This window comes from Crotalus tigris, unplaced genomic scaffold (assembly GCF_016545835.1).
Source record: "Crotalus tigris isolate CLP2741 ecotype Arizona unplaced genomic scaffold, ASM1654583v1 scf7180000017800.2534000, whole genome shotgun sequence".
NCBI classification, from domain to species: Eukaryota; Metazoa; Chordata; class Lepidosauria; order Squamata; family Viperidae; genus Crotalus; species Crotalus tigris.
The window spans coordinates 2,346,995-2,366,836 of NW_024096645.1; the positions used below are offsets into that span (position 1 = coordinate 2,346,995).

A 19,842-nucleotide genomic window follows, 5' to 3' on the forward strand; every position below is an offset into this window, starting at 1 on the left:
AAGTCACCCCAGAGAGGTGACAAAGAAGGAGGGGACCCTTGTTGATTGCGGGAGGATGGTGGCCCTTCCATTTGATCTGAGAAAGCCCTCCAAACTGGCAGGGGAAAGACTGGCTACATCCATGTGGCCAGTCAGAAGCTGCTGATAACTGAAGAAAATAAGCACTAATGAGCAACTTTCGAGTGATGTGGATGGAACTGGGTGAGACCCTATCCTCTCTTTATGACTTTAAACTTTTTCCTGGAAAAAACTGCCCAAAGCAAAGAATCCTCCCCAAGGAGAGAGGGAAGAGGAATTTCCACCCCATTCCCTTAGGAAAAGAAAAGCAGTGAATTAATTGCTTGGGGGGGAAACAGAGAAAATTACAAGATTAATTTGGAATCAATATATATATATATATATATATATATATATATATATATATATATATATATATAACTTTGAAATTTGGGGACTAAAAGTGCTTTTGAGATTTTTTTGTTAAAAAAAAGAGACTTGAAAAGCTCATAATATTAGTTTGGACTTAAAAAGCTGGAAGACAGCATCAGCGACATCTAGTGGTGAACCACAGCACTACAATTTATTATGTTTAAGGGAAACTTGGCTTGAAGCCCAGACCCAGATAAGACTTTCATTGTCCTTGGAAATTTTCATTCTTCTAGATTGCAGCTGGGAAAAGGGGGAAAAACTCTTGGGCTGCTTATCTGTGTGGCAGAGATGATAAACTATTTTGAAACTGGACTGCCTGGACCATGAATATAAATACCAACTGATTTTTAGAGATGTGTCATGGAGCTATTTACCTGCAGAAGAAACATGCATTATGGATTGGGATGATGGAATACTTTGGATTATAAACCTTTGACTGATGAACAACTTTTAATTGCTTTTTTCTCTCTGGACAGAAAGGACATGCTTCTCATTGGACAGAAAAACTTGAATTTTGCTTATATTTGCTTAGAGGAGGCTTAAGGATGGACTGGTAAGCTGGCTGGATAACTTGGAGCTCAAATTACAATTGACTGGAACTCTTTAAATCCCTAAATAGATTGGACTATAGAGACCACATATAAAAACAAAATGAATCTTCCATACTCAGCTTTAAATGATAAAAAACCATCTCTAACACTTATCTCCAAAGTCCCCAGCTTGACATATCAACAAGAAAATGTTGACAAAGCTCAAAAGGAAATTCTTTCTATGTTAAAATTAATACAAGAGACAATTGCCTTAGCTCATGATGAGACTAAAAATAACACAAAGGAGATAAAAGAACAATTTTCTAATCTAAATCCACAAATTCAGAAAATGAATATAAAGGAAGAACTAATAACCCAGAAAATATAAGGGAAATTAGAGGAAGCGGATCCAAAGATGGAGGACCTAAAGGAAGGAATTAACAAACACGTTTGGACAAATGAAGAATTAGAAGATGTAGCGATAATACTGGAAACCGAAAAGACATCTTACCTGTCAAGATCTCAGAATACTTTTGAGGATAAGGAAGAAGAGCCGATTGAATGGAAGATAAAGCTGTTAGGAGAATTGTGGGAAATTGGAGAAGGAGGGAGGCTGTCTAATGAATATCAATGGGCTGAGTGTTCTTCCAAAAATACTTTAACCAAATTGTCTTACTTATTCCAAACAATAGACATAAAAATAGAGGAAGAACTACTTGATGATTCAAAGGCATTGACTTGGAAAGTTAGTTGGCAAAGGAAGAAAGCTAGAGTAAGTTTGAAGAAAATAGAGGTCCTGACCCATTAAATGGGATATTATACTATTAAAGAGATGTTTGAATATGGCTAAGGAATAGATCATTTTTAGAAATAGAAGTGTTATTAGAACTAGAAAGATAGGATCTATAACTAGAATTTTACTTTTTGACATGAGAAGAGAAATATGAAAATGCTAAGAAGATTTGAACAACGGAAGCCTTTGGTTGTCCAAATATAATTTATTATAAGAAAATTCTAAGTGATAGAGACACTTTGAACATTGATGGGAAATCAAATTTTTTAAAAAAGCAGGAAAAAAAGGATATTGATTGAACAAATGGATATTAAGTGCAAATGCAATTGAGGTATGTTTTGGTTAGAAAAGATATTTTAAATTGACACTACTAATATTATACATAATATTAGAAAAATTTAACAAAGATGCTGATATTCAATTGTATATGCATTAACAGCAATAAGAATTGTATTTGCCCAGTATGGAAAATGTATAACACAGGAAGAAGAGAGGAAGCACTGGATGGTATAGTATTGTACCTAGATTGAGGAAGTTAATATGTACCATTGAATTACTGATGGACCCAGACAACACATTGTTTATTAAGTACTTATGATTGTAAAACTAGAACATTAATAAAATACTTATAAAAAATTTCCAGTGATGGAGCACACACAACTTCTGAAGACAGGCCATTCCACTGATTAATTGTTCTGTTAGGAAATTTCTCCTTATTTCTAGGTTGGTTCTCTCCTTGATTATTTTCCATCATTGCTTCTTGTTCTACCTTCAGATGCTTTGGAGAATAGGCTGACCCACCTGTTCTTTGTAACAGCCCCTTAGATATTGGAACATTGCTATCATGTCACCCCTCGTCCTTTCTTTCATTAAATCAGATATACCCAATTCCTGCAACAGTTAGTTATATATTTAGTTTCCAGTCCCTAATCATCTTTGTTGCTCTTCTCTGCACTCTTTCTAAAGTCTCAATATCTTTTTTATATCATAGCAACCAAAACTGGATGCAATATTCCAAGTTTTGCTTTTCATCCAAGAAGCTTCTTCAGTTCCAAGATTCTCTTGAATGAGAAGTGAAATGTTTTCAAGGGAAAAAACTCCAAGAAAGTCCAGCTACCTTTTAGAAAATCACCTTTGGGATAACCATAACCTGGATGATTGAGAATCTCCATAGACCTTGGGGTATTTATACACTGATGGCTTAAATGATGATCACAGAACTATAGAGGTTGGAAAGAGACCTTAGAACTATCTGTAAAGAGCAAAAATCCTCAGACCATTCCCAACAAGTTGCTGTACAACCTTTTCTTGATAACATTGTGCTAGAAGATGCAAAAACTCCAAGAAATAGATTGTTGCACTGCTTAATAATGCTCATGGTTAGAAAGTTTCCTTGTTTTGAGTTTGGATCATTTCTTGTAAAGCTTCCATTGTTTATTCTTTTGCTTTCAGGAACTACTGAGAATAAATCTTCACCTTTCCCCCGTGACCACTTTTCAAGTGTTTGAAGGTTTCTATCATTCTTTCCTTAGCTTTCCTTTCTTCAGATTAAATAATCTCAATCCCTTCAATTGTTTTTAATAGGGTTTAGTGTTGCAAGCCCCTCACCATCTTCATTGCTCTTCTCTACACTCTTATCAGTTCCCCAGTGCTCTTCCTGACTTATGGAAGTTGAAACTAGATTCATTACTTCAGGTATGGTCTGACCAGTAATCATAAAATACAACCTTCACTTCTTATGATCACAAGTAATATCTCTGTTGATGAATCCCAAGACTGCATTAGCTCTTTTGACAAAAGCAATATATTGCTGGCTCATGATTTCTAATAAAGAAAGAGGGCTTCTCTGTATGATTAAAGCTTCATGATCCTCAGTCATGTTGCCTTTAGTCACAATTCCTTTTAAACAAGGCAGCTCCAAAGTCTGAGATGGCATTTTCAGAAAGTGTTTTAATCTCTTCATCACCTCAGTTTGTGAATGTTTCCTCACTTCTTACTTATTTACTGTACTTCAAACAGAATTGGGTGTTGGATTTCAAAAATGATTGTAACATGGACTAAAAATATTTTTTCTCCTTTTTCTCCCCAGTCACCTGTGTTTTTTCCTCCAATTTTGCAAATGAAAGTGACGTACATGGTGAAGTTTCCTTATTGCTTTTATCCTGAGATTTCTTCCTTGGATTGTAACAGCATCATTAGCTGGAGGAGCTGAAGAGCAAACAACCTACAAACGAAACATTGAATATCAAGATCAATTCCCTGATTAATTTCATTGATATACTCACAATAAACTATTACAACATTAGACAACATTATCAAGGTAAGACAGCCACTCCCCCCTCATCCCTTTCAGTAAATACATTTTTGCTTTTGCCCCAAAACAAACTCAGCCCATTGATTGCAGCTTTAGAAAATTGAAACTAGAATGTGAAAACCAGAATCTCCTATTTGTATTGCCGCAAGTGTGTGGGTGGTTTTCTGAGTCTCATGACTGAACCATAAACTAACCACCTGTGTTAGATTCACAGACATGGCTAGCTTGCATTTATTTGTTTATTTGTCTAATATATATCCTTCCTTTGTTATTTTTATAAACAATTCAAGATAGCGAACATACCTAATACTAAGGTGACCAACCGTCCTCCTTTAGGGAGGACAGTCCTCCTTTTGTAAGTTCTGTCCTCCCTCAAAAAGTGTCCTCCTTCATGTCCTCCTTTTCAATATTTGAAGACTAAACTGCAGGGCTTTTTTTTCCCCTCATAGAACGCTCAGAACGGCACTCCGGCACCTTTTTTTCATGGTTTTTTTTTTCAATTTTTGCATGAGCTGTGCTACTTCCCCTATTGGCTTTCGAAAGCCAATAGGAATTGCTGCTGAGCGCACCAAAACACCCGGCTGGCAAACTTTGCACATGCAAGTTGTCTGTATTATTGTTGCAATGAATAAAATGTTTCTTTTATTTACGATATTTTTTTCTTCAATTTATTTGTGTCCTCCTTTTTATTGTAAAAAAGTTGGTCACCTTACTAATACTCCTTCTTTCTCCTAATTTCTCCACAACAAAACCCTGTGAGGTGAATTGTGCTGAGAGAATGTGACTGGTCCAAAGTTACCCAAATTGGATGCCTGGAATAGGTTGGGCTTTAAGAACTTTAAAAAAATCTAGCAAAGAGAGATTCAGTCTGATCACTTAAAAAAAAAAACTTCCAGAGTTGGAGCATTCACAACTTCTGGAGACAAGTTGTTCCATGGATTAATTTTTCTAACTGTCAGGAAATTTCTTAGTTCTAGGTTTCCTCTCCATATAAGAGGCTGTTCTACTTTAAAATGGTGCTGCATTTTAAAAGAATTACAAATATTGGGGAGAAAATTCCAGTGGCATATTTTCCTTTCAAGTGCATCAGCATCATAGTTTTTCCTTAAATCCATTATGATTACTATATTTCCTGTTATTTCATCAAATACAAAGAAATCAGTCTGAAAGATGGTTAAACGGATATCAGTAGAAAAGCCCCTTTATTTTTTCTTCTGAGAACATTGTCATCAAACATTAGAGAAAGAGTATATTTTTCAGATGTTTATTTTAGTCTAGAAAAAAAATGCAGTCTCCCCCCCCCATTTTGTGTAAAATGCAAAGAAAGCAGAGCCATGATAGAAAAAAGTTAATGTAGCAGGGAAATAAAAAACCCTTGGATATGTTATAGTGTTATAACCAACAAAAAGTTAATTAACAGAAAAAAGAAAGTTCCATATAATAACTGATAGTGATATAATTTCTTACACTTATAAAATCTAGTCTATATAGAAACAAATTACTTTATCTTCTATTTTTGGAACAGAAAAATATTTTAGAAATAGCTAATAGATTCATATTCTGGATCCATTGCTTAAAAGGGACAGGAAGATTACTTCCAATTACTTAAAATTATCAGTTTTGCCATGCCTCAGACCTAATATGGTCTTAGCAATTCATGAAATGAGAAATCCTATGTTTGAAGAATATAGTTTAACATCTCCTTAAGATCCTTAACTGTATTAATAACCCTGTACTCTGCTCTGGGAAGTGAAGGGGGGGTGAGGGTGGGTGGGTGGGTGAGTGGGTGGGTAAATAGGTAGAATAGGATAATATAGATATAGTAATTTATGAGAGAGGTGCTGCTTGGGCATTTTCCCTACGCTGTATTCCTGTATTTGAGAGGGATGAGAGGGGAGGAAAGTGAAGGGAGGAAGTAGGATGGTAAGAGGAGAAGGGGAGGGGAAGAGAGTAGTGAGGGGAGGAGAGAAAGAGGAGGGAAGTAGGGAAGGTATTAGAGAGGGTGGATGCAGCTTGGCAGGAATGAGCAAGCGGCACCTATGGTTATTATTTTGTAAAGTGAATTTTGTTGTATATGTTGAATAAATGGAAAATAAAAAAATTTTATTAAAAAAAAAAGATCCTTAACTGTAATATTTCGTCCCAAAATCAAAGTGAATTGTAGTGATTTGAAACCAAAACAAGGACTGGACCAGATCATATAAGTTAAGGAACATTTACATTTCTTAAATGTAAACACACATACAAAATATAGTTTCGGTTTAGAAATGGATGGAAAGTTCAAGGAAAGACCATAGCTTTGCTTATGTTGGTGTCTTTATTTATTTAATTCTTTATCACAAAATGTTTATGCTCCTGTGCCAAGAATGTTTTAAATATGCTTTTAAAAGAGATACTGTATGTGTGAGTACTGAACAAAATCTGACTTTGTATGGAATTAATACTAAAACATTAGCACTGCAGTTGTAAAATATCTATCTTCTGCCCCTCTGTCCCTCCACTCCAGAGACAACTCACATGGATGATGGTTGCAAGTTTTCTTATGCCATTTTATGATATTGGCTCAACACAGTTTTTGAATTTGTCTGCATTTATCTTTGCAACTAGCTATGGGCATACATGAAAAGAGCAAAGGACAATTAAGTACTCCCAATGCATTTAATGCCTTGGGCAACCCAATTCTAAAAAGTTAAGTTGTTGAGCTGACATTATGGTGATTGAATCTATCCTAAATTCAAATCCTTCATAGCCAGAAGGATTGCTTGAAACCATCACTGCATTCCAGGGATTAGAAATTATTTAGGACTACTAAAATTAGGTCTGGTCAATTTTATGTCAACATTTTACACATCTCCATAGGTTGAATTTATTTATTTATTTATTTATTTATTTATTTATTTATTTATTTTTGTTTGTTTGTTTGTTTGTTTATTAAATTTATATGCCACCCATCTTGTCAAGAGGTGACTCTGAATGGGGACTGAATGCAGTGCTACAGTATTCATATTTTTTTGGCTTCTTCTCCCCTCTTGCTAGCACAGTGGTTCTCAACCTTTTTACTGCCGTGACCCCCAACTGGTCGTAAGTCGAGGACTACTCAACCGGTCGTAAGTCAAGGACTACTCAACTGGTGCAGCACCATTTGCAGAATGGGACTTTTGGCGGGCTCAGCAGGGCAGAGACAGCCTGGACAATTCCTATGGGCTTTTGAAAGCCAATAGAATTAGACTCTATTCAAGAGAGTCTATTCTATTGGCTTTCAAAAGCCAATAGAATAAAAGGGAGTAGCATAGCTAAGGAAAAGGGGAAAAAAATGGCAGACTGCGTTGTTTGGCAACCCCCGTGAAATGGTCATTCGACCTCAAATGGGGTCCCGACCCACAGGTTCAGAACCACTGTGCTAGCAGATCTCCCTATTAACCTGGCAGATCTCTTTATTGTCAGTTAGAATCTGTTGAAGAAACACAGTTTTTGTATGGCAGTAATAGATTTAGCTAGAAAACTATTTGTCCCCTTCATCAAAACCCCACCCATTTAGCAAATTTTAGTCAGTATGTGTTCCTATGTAATTTTTCTATTGAAGTCATAAAAGCTTTTCATTTGAGAATGCTTATTGCATTATTGTTGTATATGACCCTATTAATATTATACTTTGGAAGTCCACAGATTAAAAGTATACAATTAACAATGGTATATAATGTATTTTAACTTTGATCATTTGAAACTATCCCCATTTTTTCTTAAGTTTAAATATAGTTTAAATACAAAACACTCCCCTCTTTCTATAATTTATTATAAAGACACTGTTTTTGAATATGTGGACCTTTTAGTAACCAGATCCTTAAAGTCTAAAAAGCCGATGTTAGTTGGATTAAACACAGCAGATGGTGATATCTGGCTGACTTTGTCTGGTATGGTCTGATTAGCATAAGGGTGGGAAACCTCTAAAAAAATTCAGGGTTATAGGTTAGACTAAGATATTAAAAATAGTTCTCAAAAGGCAATGACAATCCACTTCCATTATGCTGCCAAGAAAAAGACATGAAACACCATGTGATAAAATCACTAGAAGTCAAAGGCCACTTGCTGGAGACTACTTTTTAGTCACTGAAGATATTTCTGAGCTGTTTACAGTTTACATCTCAAAAGAATTTAGAAGCAAACAAGTCAGGAGTCCTGCCATATTATCTAGCATAGTGTTTTAGCAACTTCACTGGCTGGAAGTTCTAGGAGTTGAAGTCCAGATATCTTCAAGCTGCTAAGGCTGAGAAACACTGGTCTAGCATATATAACAAAACAAAGGAAAATGTATGCATGTAATCTTGCCCAATAATACTTTCACATTTGAATAGAATAGAATAAAAACTTTATTGTCACTTTAAATGTACACTAATCCAGCATACATTAAAAAGAAACTTCATTGCATACCACATATGTTCCATACCATTAAAATATATGACTGGCATATTCAAGGATCTTCTCAGTATGATTGCCCAAGACATAAGTTATTCTGTAGTATGTTATAAAGTATATCACCACATTTGGTACATGTTAAAATACAAACCATGGCATTTATGTTGATGCCAAATCAGCAAATAACTTAGGATAGTGATACAGTATTTAATTCTGAGTATGCATTATGATTTAGCACACACTGGGTTTCAACTTACTTACTGTGATCTTGAGGATGCATTCTTCTTAAACATATACTTATCTTTAAATTCCTGACTACCCCCCTTTGAACGCTGCTTAAATATGCAAACTCATTTGCCATAACCACATCCTCATATTGCTTGCTGGGTTGTAGCCAGAGGATTTGGTGACACGCTGATACTCCTTCAATTGTATATTAACTTCAATAATACAGACATGTGCATTTGCAAGTGTTCTTGGACTGAGAAGTTTCTCTTGGTTCAGTACAATCAGTGATAATCTCTGCTATTTCAAGCATAAAGTTGGACTGGATATGGATGCAAACTTTGTGCAACTACCTCAAAAGTAAATTAAGAGCCACCCAAGTGATAAGAAAGTGACTATGTTGACATAATGTTTCACAAAGAGATTGTAATGGGATAGTTGGAGTGCATGCTGCATGTTTAATTATTAATGCTAACGTAGAGATAAAGTATTTGATAAGAATACTGAAATGTGCCTAGGTTGTGTGCACAGAAATGAAGAATGCTATTTAATACCAAGAATATCAGATAGTCATTTTAAAAAGCTCGCTGAAATCATGCAAGGGTGGAAACTGAATGCCAGCAACACTATCACCAACAAAGAGTCAAACAATGGGGCATTGTAGACAAGCTATGCAGTCAAGGTTAACCTATAAAGAAGCCATCAATTAAACTCAGCTATGTTAAATCCTTTCTGGGTTGCCCAACTGATTTGCTCTTTTTAAAGTGTTCATGCATGGGACTAATGGAATATTCACATGGGTAAATTAAGTAAACAATTTAAGTTTAGAAACGTTTGCAATATTTCATTTTTTTGTTATATACCATTTTTCCCCTAAAGAGTCATAATAGAGGATCAGAAGATAACAGGGCTATAGCCAGATATCCATGTGGCATTAATTTCTGAGTTTCTATTAAACAAAAACTCTGACAGAATGTAAGAGAGTTTTCAACCTGTAAAATGTCGCAATATTTTCAAACATTTCTTATGCTGTCACTTACTCTATTAGCAACAATAGCCCCTACGCTATTGCCTCTTTTGCCTGCAGGCCATTCTGGCCTATCTTGTCACCATAGATTTCTCTAGGGGCAGTAATGGCTGTGATCACTTATTTCACAGCCATTTAGATCCGGCATCTTCTGGCAATTAGCTAAGCATGGAGCAACATGATTTTAGAAGATTCCAAAGGGCTCTGCAAGTCTTAGATAGCTGAAATCCTCCATAGTTGCGATCATCAGGACCAATAGCTGCTTACCAACTAAACTACAACTTTTCTCCTCTGTTCATTCTACAAATTTTCCTGCAATTCACTCATCATCTTAGCATCTTTGCACTCCTATCCATTTGCTGTTGTTTAGCAATTGCTGATTAAGAGTTTAAAAGGTTTCTTAAACTCATATTAACACAATGTTCTTAGGAGATGAAAATGCATGATGCATTCAGGATGGTGAGTCACAAGTTGTGCGCAGGTTTACAAGCTATGATGAGGCATCCATCACCAAAGGAACTTGAAGCGGGACAATTGGCTATAACGATACACCAGAAATATTGGGGGCTCAGGATTGAGCAATATTTGAATGAAAATAGACCTGGCTATATTAGTCCTTTGACATTTTTCTATTACAAGATTTGGCTGCCCAAACCTTTATGTAAGCCATCAAAATCTGTTATATATTTTCTTCTTCCAGTTATAACTTTGGAATGAACCATTTGGTGTCATGACAGATTTAATGCTTTTCCTTCACCCTCCACCTTCCTCTGCTCCCCAGTACACTAATGATTCAGTTATTACAATTCCAATATGATCTTCAAGGCTCATACAGTATTGGAGGTTTTCCAGTCCAGAAGTAAGTGTGATTTTTTTGTGCTGAATAGTAATTGTATTGGTTTCAATGATGCACAACAACATGCTGACTTAGTGCCTTGGTGCCAACATAATCGGGAAATCCTTAGAATTAGCTGCCAAATTGTAACATTAAACTAATCAATTAATGGCTGCATGTAGCAGTCGGAACAAAACATCAGTGGTTAGCTTTGGAACACAATTGTAAAGCAAATATAATTTCGAGCATATCTTACCAGAATACAAGCTGAGGATGCCAGCAAAATTTTCTCTTCTTTAAGGATAGGCAAAAGCCTGTTTCAATGAAGAGATGGGCCTTGTGAGGCTCCCCCACTCCAAATTCTTCATCATTCAAACTACAGTAAACAGGTTCCCCGGTGCTTATGCAATCTTCCTGCAACTATCTCAGTTTTTTCTCCCAGTCCCACTTCAGTATAAGTTGTCCATCTGATGCTTCAGATTGATTTGTCAATGGATCTGAGTTATTTTCCTTCTTCAAAATTAATTTGGATAATTTCAAGGTCAGTAAAAGGAGAATGGGGACAATCTCTCCCATAACTGTTCGAAAGAAAAAAAGAAAGAAAGAAAGAAAGAAAGAAAGAAAGAAAGAAAGAAAGAAAGAAAGAAAGAAAGAAAGAAAGAAAGAGAACCTTATTTTGGCTGTGATCTTTCTACACATATGGACCAAAAAGGAAGTAAGAAACGGAAAATGTTATGGAGTTAAAAAACAACAACAATGCACTTGTCCTTTGTTTTTCATTGTGTGAATTTGATATAATTTGATGTAATATTCAGATAGAAAATTCTGATATGATGGAAGAATGCATATCTTCAGTGTTACCATTTTGGAGGATCTAGCAAAAGCTTTTATTTTTCATTAAATTTCTAGGATGTAGTTTAGTAAGACCAAACTATTTAATTAATAACAATAAACTGTAGCATTAATACATTAATATGCTGCCTTGATGACCTGGAATTAATGGACATATTTTTATGGATGTATATGTATGTGCCTAAGGGTGTTTTTAATAATCTAAAGAGCCTTCTATTCTGAATGTTTCCCATACTGCTCATTTATTTTAGGAAGTCCCAGAAAGATTATTTTGACCTTTTATTTAGTTCTTATTCTCTAATTGCATTTTGTTATGCTGGTTAAAAGGTTTGTGCAATTTTAAGTTGACATTACAAATATAAATGCAAAACCAGATAAAGCAAAACTAGTAAACCAGTAAAAGCAGACATATTTATCAGTTGAGTTTTCTCCACATTTGATCAGATTTTGCTTGTTTGTGATGTATATTGGGTTTTAGCAGATTTGTTATGGGAACTGGCCACAGGACATATTTTCCTTTTAATTCATTTAGGCAGTTTATATGCTGCTGAATTCCAAGATAATTGTGAGTGGCTTCTGTTGAGTAAACCAGAAAGAAAACAACCACTACCACTCCAAATGAATGACATCTACTTTCTTAACCATTGACACAAGAAAAACTGTTTTAATAGCAATCATCTCCTATGGCCAGGAAGGGACACACTATCAATCCCCAAAATGGTCAGATCACAGCAGAAAGTACGAGACCAGAATCATATATAGATGAAAGTACAAATATGCATCATATGATCTAATTATGAAGCAATAAAGAGCTGCTGGAGAAAATAGAGATGTAGATAATTAGTAAAAGTGGACTTGAGGGATCAAAACTCATACAGAGATGATTAGGAGGATGATCATCACCAAAATACTGCCAGCTTACATATACAAACCCAGAATTGATAACCAGGCCCAAAATATGGCTTTATTTATGCTTCTTCTTATCTTCCCATACTGTAATCCTATTTAATATTCTACAAATGAAAGATTTGAGTAAAGAATTGTTTACAAACTGGCAATCAAAATTTGGAATTGGCAAAAAACAATTGTTTTTGGAAGTCCGAACATTCACATAAAAAAGCAATTATATCTACAAAGTATTCTCCCCAATTCTCAAAAGACAGACAAACAATCTCATTGCCAGCAATAGAGATATAAGTTAGGATGTCACATTAAGTGGGTCAGACAAAATGAAGCAAGAAAACAGATGTTCAGGAAGTCCCTCCAAGCTTCTACATCACGTCTGCAAAAACGTGTGATCTAACAGAGAACTTGGGTGCACATTCAAAACCTCCCACTTTTTTTTTTTTTTACAATTTCTTGCAGAGAGCAGCAAAACAAAGAGGAATAAGTGCTTTGATGACTTTATGACCCTATCATAAATCACATCAAATAAACGGATGGCTAAGAATAATATATCAGATAGATCTGAGAGGCAGGGGAGAATCTTGAATGAACAAGAATGAACAAACCCATTTGTAACAAATCATAAAATAAATCATCAAATGAATAAATAAAAATCCACTCCCATTATATTGGAACTGGACTGGTTCTACTTTACTGATCACTAAGCAGATTTTAATTCGAAGGGATTCCTACCCAGTACTGAAATCCAAGCCTTTCTATTCCCTGAAGAAAATTACTCTGACACCTCAAAGTTTTAGACATATGGCTTGAGATATGTACCCTTAGAAGAAAATATTTGTAGCTCAGGGTTGAACTGTGGGATCCTTGATGCTCTCTGAGCTTGAGTGTTTTCTTGCAGATGTTTCATTACCCAACTAGGTAACATCATCAGTGCCAGAGGGGAGTGAGGTTTGCTCTCTGTTTATATACTAGTGGCTTGCCCTATTAACATTGGTGGGAATGTTCTTGGTGGTTTCTTAATTAGACTGTTGTTTCTTGTTAGCTTGTTTGTCTGAGTTGGTACCCTGTTCATCAATGGATTCATCCAAATGCACAATTCAGGAATTTCCTAAGCGATGCTAATGCATTCAAATGAGCTAGATCTCCTGAACATTTCTGGATTTATTGTGATAGTACTGACTGAGAATGGTGTTGATTACATTGGAACAGACTCAGATGAAGGAAAGCTAAATAATATATATATTATAAATAATATAAATAAAACAAGCTAAATAATATATAAAAGCTAAATTATATATATATATATATATATATATATATATGTCTTTGGTTGTTCGGGTTTTCTCCCGCGTAAAATTGGAAGTGTCTTGGCAACGTTTCGACGAAGTCACATTCGTCATCTTCAGGCTGGTGTTTTTAGCTTCTTGCTTTGAGCAGCAATGTGTGGTTTTAGCTGTTTCTTCCTTTTAACTGCCAGTGAGGGTATGAACTGATTGGATGGGAGCTTGGCTGTGTTCTGCTTGGGTGGAGGTGTGTTCTGAATGGTTAGGGGCTTGGCTGTGCTCTGATTGGCTGGGGGAGTGTTCTGTTTGGTTGTGCTCAGGTTAGTCTGAGTTGCAGAGGGGTTTAAGATTTTGGGGTTAGGGAGTCGTTTGTCAATAAGGGCAGGGTTCCAAATGGCTGGTAGGCGGGAGGTATCATCTCGCTTGTTCATGCTGTGTGGGCGTTTTTCTATCTCGATGGCTTCTCTGATTATTCTGTTATTAAAATGTTCACTTTTGGCAATGGTTCTGGTATTTTTAAAGTCAATTTCATGTCCTGTGGCTTTAAGGTGTTGGACCAGGGAAGATGTTGGTTCCTCTTTTTTGACTGAGTTCTTATGTTCTTCAATGCGTGCACTTATTCTTCTGTTGGTTTGTCCGATGTATGTGGTGGGACAAGTGGTGCATGGGATTTCGTATACTCCTTGATTTTCTAATTCAATTTTATCTTTGGGGTTTCTAAGGATGGTGGTATTTTTCTGTTTGTGCAGAATGCTGTTTTGATGTTGTGTTTATGGAGGATCTTACTGATTCTGTCTGTGGTGCCTTTTATGTATGGGAGGAGGGCTTTGCCGTTTTCTTGTTCTTTGTCTTGGATTTTAGTGGGGGTTTCTTTTTGGATTAGGTTTGTAATCTTATTTCTATGGAATCCATTGGATGTTAGTATATTGGTGAGAGTGTGTAGTTCGGGTTTTAGGTGTTGTTCGTCAGCTAAGCGTTTTGTTCTGGAGATGATATATATATATATATCAAGGCTGTTCTTTTTCATCCTTTTCAAAAACATAGTAATATTGGAAGGAAATGCTTGGCATCTAAACAGTCAATTCAGGAAGGTCAGGCAAGCCTTGTTAAGAAGAGGAACTACTGTAAAAGATATGTTACTTGAGTCAACACATTTCAAAGAGAGCAGAGTTCATTGGTCAATGAAAGGTCAGAGTTTGTATTGCATGGCTATTCTATTCTATTCTATTCTATTCTATTCTATTCTATTCTATTCTATTCTTTCCAATAAGTGTCCAAATTGATTCAATACACATATCTCCACTCATTTTATCTTCATGGCATCAACTCTGTCAGCTAGATGGAGTTGAGAGACAATAATTGGCCATAAGCTACCCAAAGTGCAACATGGATGAATATGGATTTGTATCTGGGTATCTCCAGAGCAATCAAACTTCAGTCATACTTCACACACATATAACTGTCTGTTTCCCATTGGAAGGAAGATGAACCTCAGAAAAGGCCCACTTAGCATGCTGTATTTTAACAAAGCATCTCCTGCAAGTAGATATATGGGGGTGTGAGTATGTCTGAAAAGCATTATAGGAAAGTTCCTGGAACAGGAGCATCTGGAAGACATGTACATCTGGCGTCCAAGCTTGTTTGCCTGCTGATCTCTCAAAAATATCCCATTCTGTCTTTCAGTGAAGGGCTTTATAGTACATGTTTTCTTAATCCATCTTCTTTAACAATAATAACAGGCAAGATACTGCAACAAATCACATATGGGAAAAAGCATGACATACTTTTAATATTATTACTGGGAAATGGCCATTAAGATATGAATTACATGTTGCTAGTTTATAACTGAATACGAGAATAGAATGTAATGAAATCAAATGTGTCACCTAGAAATACAGAGATTATTTCCATACTTAAATCTGATTTTTAATGTTTGCTCATTCATATACCATAGATAGCCAACAGGAAGGGAGTAATAATTGGAAGGATTTTGCAAATCAGTCTAACTCAATCTTCCCCAAATTGGTGACCTCCAGCTGTGCTGAACATCAGCTTTCATAATTCTCAGATAGGAAGTTAATGTTTGGCGTATGCTAAACTGAGGATGGTTGCTGTAACTTTCTTTTTGATGAATCAAGTCTAATCTTTTGCAATATCTTTTTACAGTACTTAGAAGATGTTATTATTCTAAACTGGATTTGCTTCTAGAATTCCTGGGAACTTACTGTAGCTCAAAGCATTGGCTCCCATGCTGTATAAAAAACATATGATATCAAAGTATGGTAAAAAAAATCCACAGATTAGTGTGGTGACATGGTATTAATTTAATTTAATTTATCAGCATAATCTTTTTGTGTGTCTATTTAGAAGTAAATGCCACTGAGGGAATAGGTGCAGATGCACAATTTATGTTAAATCAACAGCAATTGTAGTGGCACATTCTCTACAAAATTATCAGAGGATCGCACCTTTTATTGCATTGTGGATCTGGCTGCACCATAGAAGAAGGAGCTCTGAAAATCAATGAGATTTCATTATAAATAACGTGCATAAAGTCTGGGCTGACTAATATGATGAAAATATCAAAAGAATGGTATATTGAACTTTTTTTATTTTATTCAGATGAAAAAGAGCAATAAAATACATGCAGATGAAATGCAGATCTTTGTTTTGCTTGGTAAGATTGGACTTGCCTTTAGCAGCTACTTATATGATCCTTAACATAAAGATGCAACAAAGATGATTGGGGGACTGGAGGCTAAAACATGTAAGGAACAGTTGCTGGAATTGGGTATGTCTAGTTTAATGAAGAGAAGGATGGGGGGGGGGACATGATAGCAGTGCTCCAATACCTCAGGGGCTGCCACAAAGAAGAGGGAGTCAAGCTATTCTCCAAAGCACCTGAAGGCAGGACAAGAAGCAATGGATGGAAACTAATCAAGGAGAGAAGCCACCTAGAACTTTCCTGACAGTTGGAATAATTAATCCATGGAACAACCTGCCTCCAGAAGCTGTGAATGCTCCAACACTGGGAGTTTTTAAGAAGAGACTAGACAGCTATTTGTCTGAAATGGTATAGGGGTTCCTGCTTGAGCAGGGGGGTTGGACTAGAAGATCTCCAAGGTCCCTTCCATCATCATCATCATCATCATCATCATCATCATCATCATCATCATCATCATCATTATTTCACAGGCAAAAGACTCCTGGAGTGAAGACTTCTGTTCTACGTAAGTCTGGTTCTATCAGGCATCAAATCAGCCCTCTTTGAACATCACATCACCTGTGAACAATCCTTAATTTTTAATTATCTGTTCCAAGATAGGTGCCTCATTGCCTGCATTACATGTTGCTTCATATCTTTTCAGCCTAATTATTTTATATGGAGGCGGCAAAATTATACCCTACAGAAAAGAAGAGGAAAAGCTCTTTTAACATTTTTGTCATTTGGATGATCTGGGTATGGAGGAGACCGTTTTTGAGTCATGCACTTCCCTGAAATTGGGCAAGAGGCATGTGCTCCATGTTGATGCTTCTTCCTTTGAAGTCTTACACAACCATATACAAGCTGGGTTTCCCCAAATTTAATGAAAGTTTTAGGGACTGCCGTTGGCCATGCCATCTGACCCTGATATCCCTGCTTGCCAGATCTCATATGGGCTGCATTGTTAAAGGTGTGATTGCTTAAAATTATGACTGTGGGTCTCCAGCTTTCAAAGCTGTCTGCCCATACTGAATTATCAGTTTTTAATATTCTTTCAATAGATGGTTTTTAGTATGCCTTATTCTATATTGTAATTGTTTTAATGCAGTCTAACTTTATTTGAAGTTAACAGGTTGAATAGCTTCATATAAAAATAATAAACTGACTCCCTGATATGGACTACTTGTGAGAAATAATTCTATACACATAAAACTTTCTAACAGTCAGGAATGTTGATTGCTCTAGGGCAGGGGTAGGCAACCTTGGCTCTTTTATGACTTGTGGACTTCAACTCCCAGAATTCCTGAAAGTTGAAGTCCACGAGTCATAAAAGAGCCAAGGTTGCCTACCCCATAAAAGAGCCAAGGTTGCTCTAGGGTTCCTATTCATATAAAGAAGGCTCTACACCCTTCACAGGGAAGATATGACTAGCAGTAGGGAGATCCAGAAACAGTGGTGGGATTCAGCCAGTTTGCACCACTTCTGAAGAACTGGTAGCTAATTTTTTTGTTGACCAAGCCCAGAACAGACTTCTGGAAATGGCATCCACAAGAGAACTGGTTGTTCACATATTTGAATCCCACCACTGCCCAGAAACCAGTCTGAAATGTCTTGATTAGTGGGTAGGATAATCTGTGTTCAAGTGAAATACTCATGTATTCACTTGAACCTAAAAGGAGTGAAGGCACGCAGATTGAAGATAATAAATAGGTTATATCTTTTCACGTACCACAGTGCTTGTTGTTCTTAAGGCCAAAGATTAAAAGGCAACTATTTTGGAAACGGATAATAAAATATGATGCTGCAGTTTACTTAATTGTAAATTTATTTTATAATTGTTGTGACTGATGGTCTTAAATTTCTGACTCACTGAAGGGACTATGGCTATTGGCGACAAGAACAAAATGTTCTCCAAAAGCTTTGGTGTATTTTATTCCTGTTTATTAGTGCTGGGGCATCCTAGGATGAAGAAGGAAAAATTTAACTGAATGCTGAGGAAGATAGCCATACCCTTGGACTGTTCCAGTAGGACAGTGTTTCTCAGCCTTGGCAACTTTAAGATGTGTGGGCTTCAACTCCCATGGCTGGCTGGGGAATTCTGTGTGTAGCAAGTTCATTTATCCATGGCAGAAAAGTACTGTCAACGCTGCTAACATCAGATGTTTTTGCATTGACAACATATGGAAATGGAGCCATCTTTTACCTTTTGCTTTTAGAGTTAGATGATGCTGGGAGGGGGAATGTGAACGAGACCAGTGTTCTGGACCAGTGTTTCTCAACCTTGACAATTTTAAGGCATGTGGACTTCAACCAGTGTTTCTCAAGCTTGGCAATTTTAAGGCATATGGACTTAAACTAGACCAGTGTTTCTCAACCTTGACAATTTTAAGGCATGTGGACTTCAACTCCCAGAATTCTGGGAGTTGAAGTCCACATGCCTTAAAATTGTCAAGGTTGAGAAACACTGAGCTAGACATAACAATACTGGACCCAGCGTGAGAAGCAAGGTTGTTGTAACCAGAGCCGATAAGGAATTGGTGGGCTGGAGAACAGAGAGGAAGCCGGCGCTTCAAGCTAATTGGGGAATGTGATTTATGATTGTTAATCGGAGGAGGGAATTGTGCTTTGATACTATGTGCTCAGGGGAGGGGAATTCAGTTTTTGGCTTCGATTATACAATGCTGATGTTATGGTACTCAAACTAAAGACTTTTTAAGGTAAACAATGCCTCGAAGTTCTTTGAAGAGTTTCATCTGTCGGAACCATGACAAGTACATTGGATTGCTGCTTAATGGAATTCAGAAATTTCACCTAATGGTTGATACAGTGGGCTGAGTAAAATAGGCAGGAAACATATTCCCCCTAATCCTTCCAGCCAAGGATTAGGCAAAGATATGGCAAAAAAATTACTATATCAGAAAATTATTTTTATTAACTGATACGGTTAATCAGATATGCTTTGTAACAAACAAACACCTTGTCTTTTAAAAATATACACAAGCTTTCTTTTCTTGAAAGGTACTGAATGAGCTATAGGCCACATTTGGATGATCACAAACCCAAAGATCTACTACCTTTAGAAATTAAGATATATGAACAATCCTTTGTTCGTCTGTCTGTGCATCTTGTTGCTCATTTTTGAGCAAAGAACCGGTGAGTGAGCAAAGAACAAATATCTTTTCAATTGACTACATTATTGTAAACACAAATTGTGTAGAGTATAGATGTGTGTGCACTTGAAAAAGTTCTTTCTAATATATATTTCTGTAATGTGAAAATCAGATGCAGCCTTCTGTAAATAATAAGAAAGTAAGAAATAATAATACAGCTTTTAATTTGCAATGAATCTAAACATAGCAAACTTTGAGTGAAGAAGACAGGGTCTGGAAAGTTTAGTGAAACTCAGTCTATTTTTTTAAAAAAAATATGTTTATTTTAAGAAGGCGATATTAAAAGCAAACATTGTTTAATTTTTCTTCTACCAACCTTCTTATTGCTACTACTAATTTTTCTTCTACCAACCTTCTTACT

At 36.2% G+C, this 19,842-nt stretch overlaps 1 long non-coding RNA gene across 1 annotated transcript; it reads left to right on the forward strand.

Annotated features, from left to right (window-relative positions):
- The first annotated feature begins 634 nt into the window (after window positions 1-634).
- On the forward strand, window positions 635-19,465 carry LOC120307637. The gene is made up of 3 exons (XR_005556591.1): window positions 635-982; window positions 3,842-4,072; window positions 19,330-19,465. It is a non-coding gene; the product is annotated as an uncharacterized LOC120307637 (long non-coding RNA).
- The last annotated feature ends 377 nt before the right edge of the window (window positions 19,466-19,842 follow it).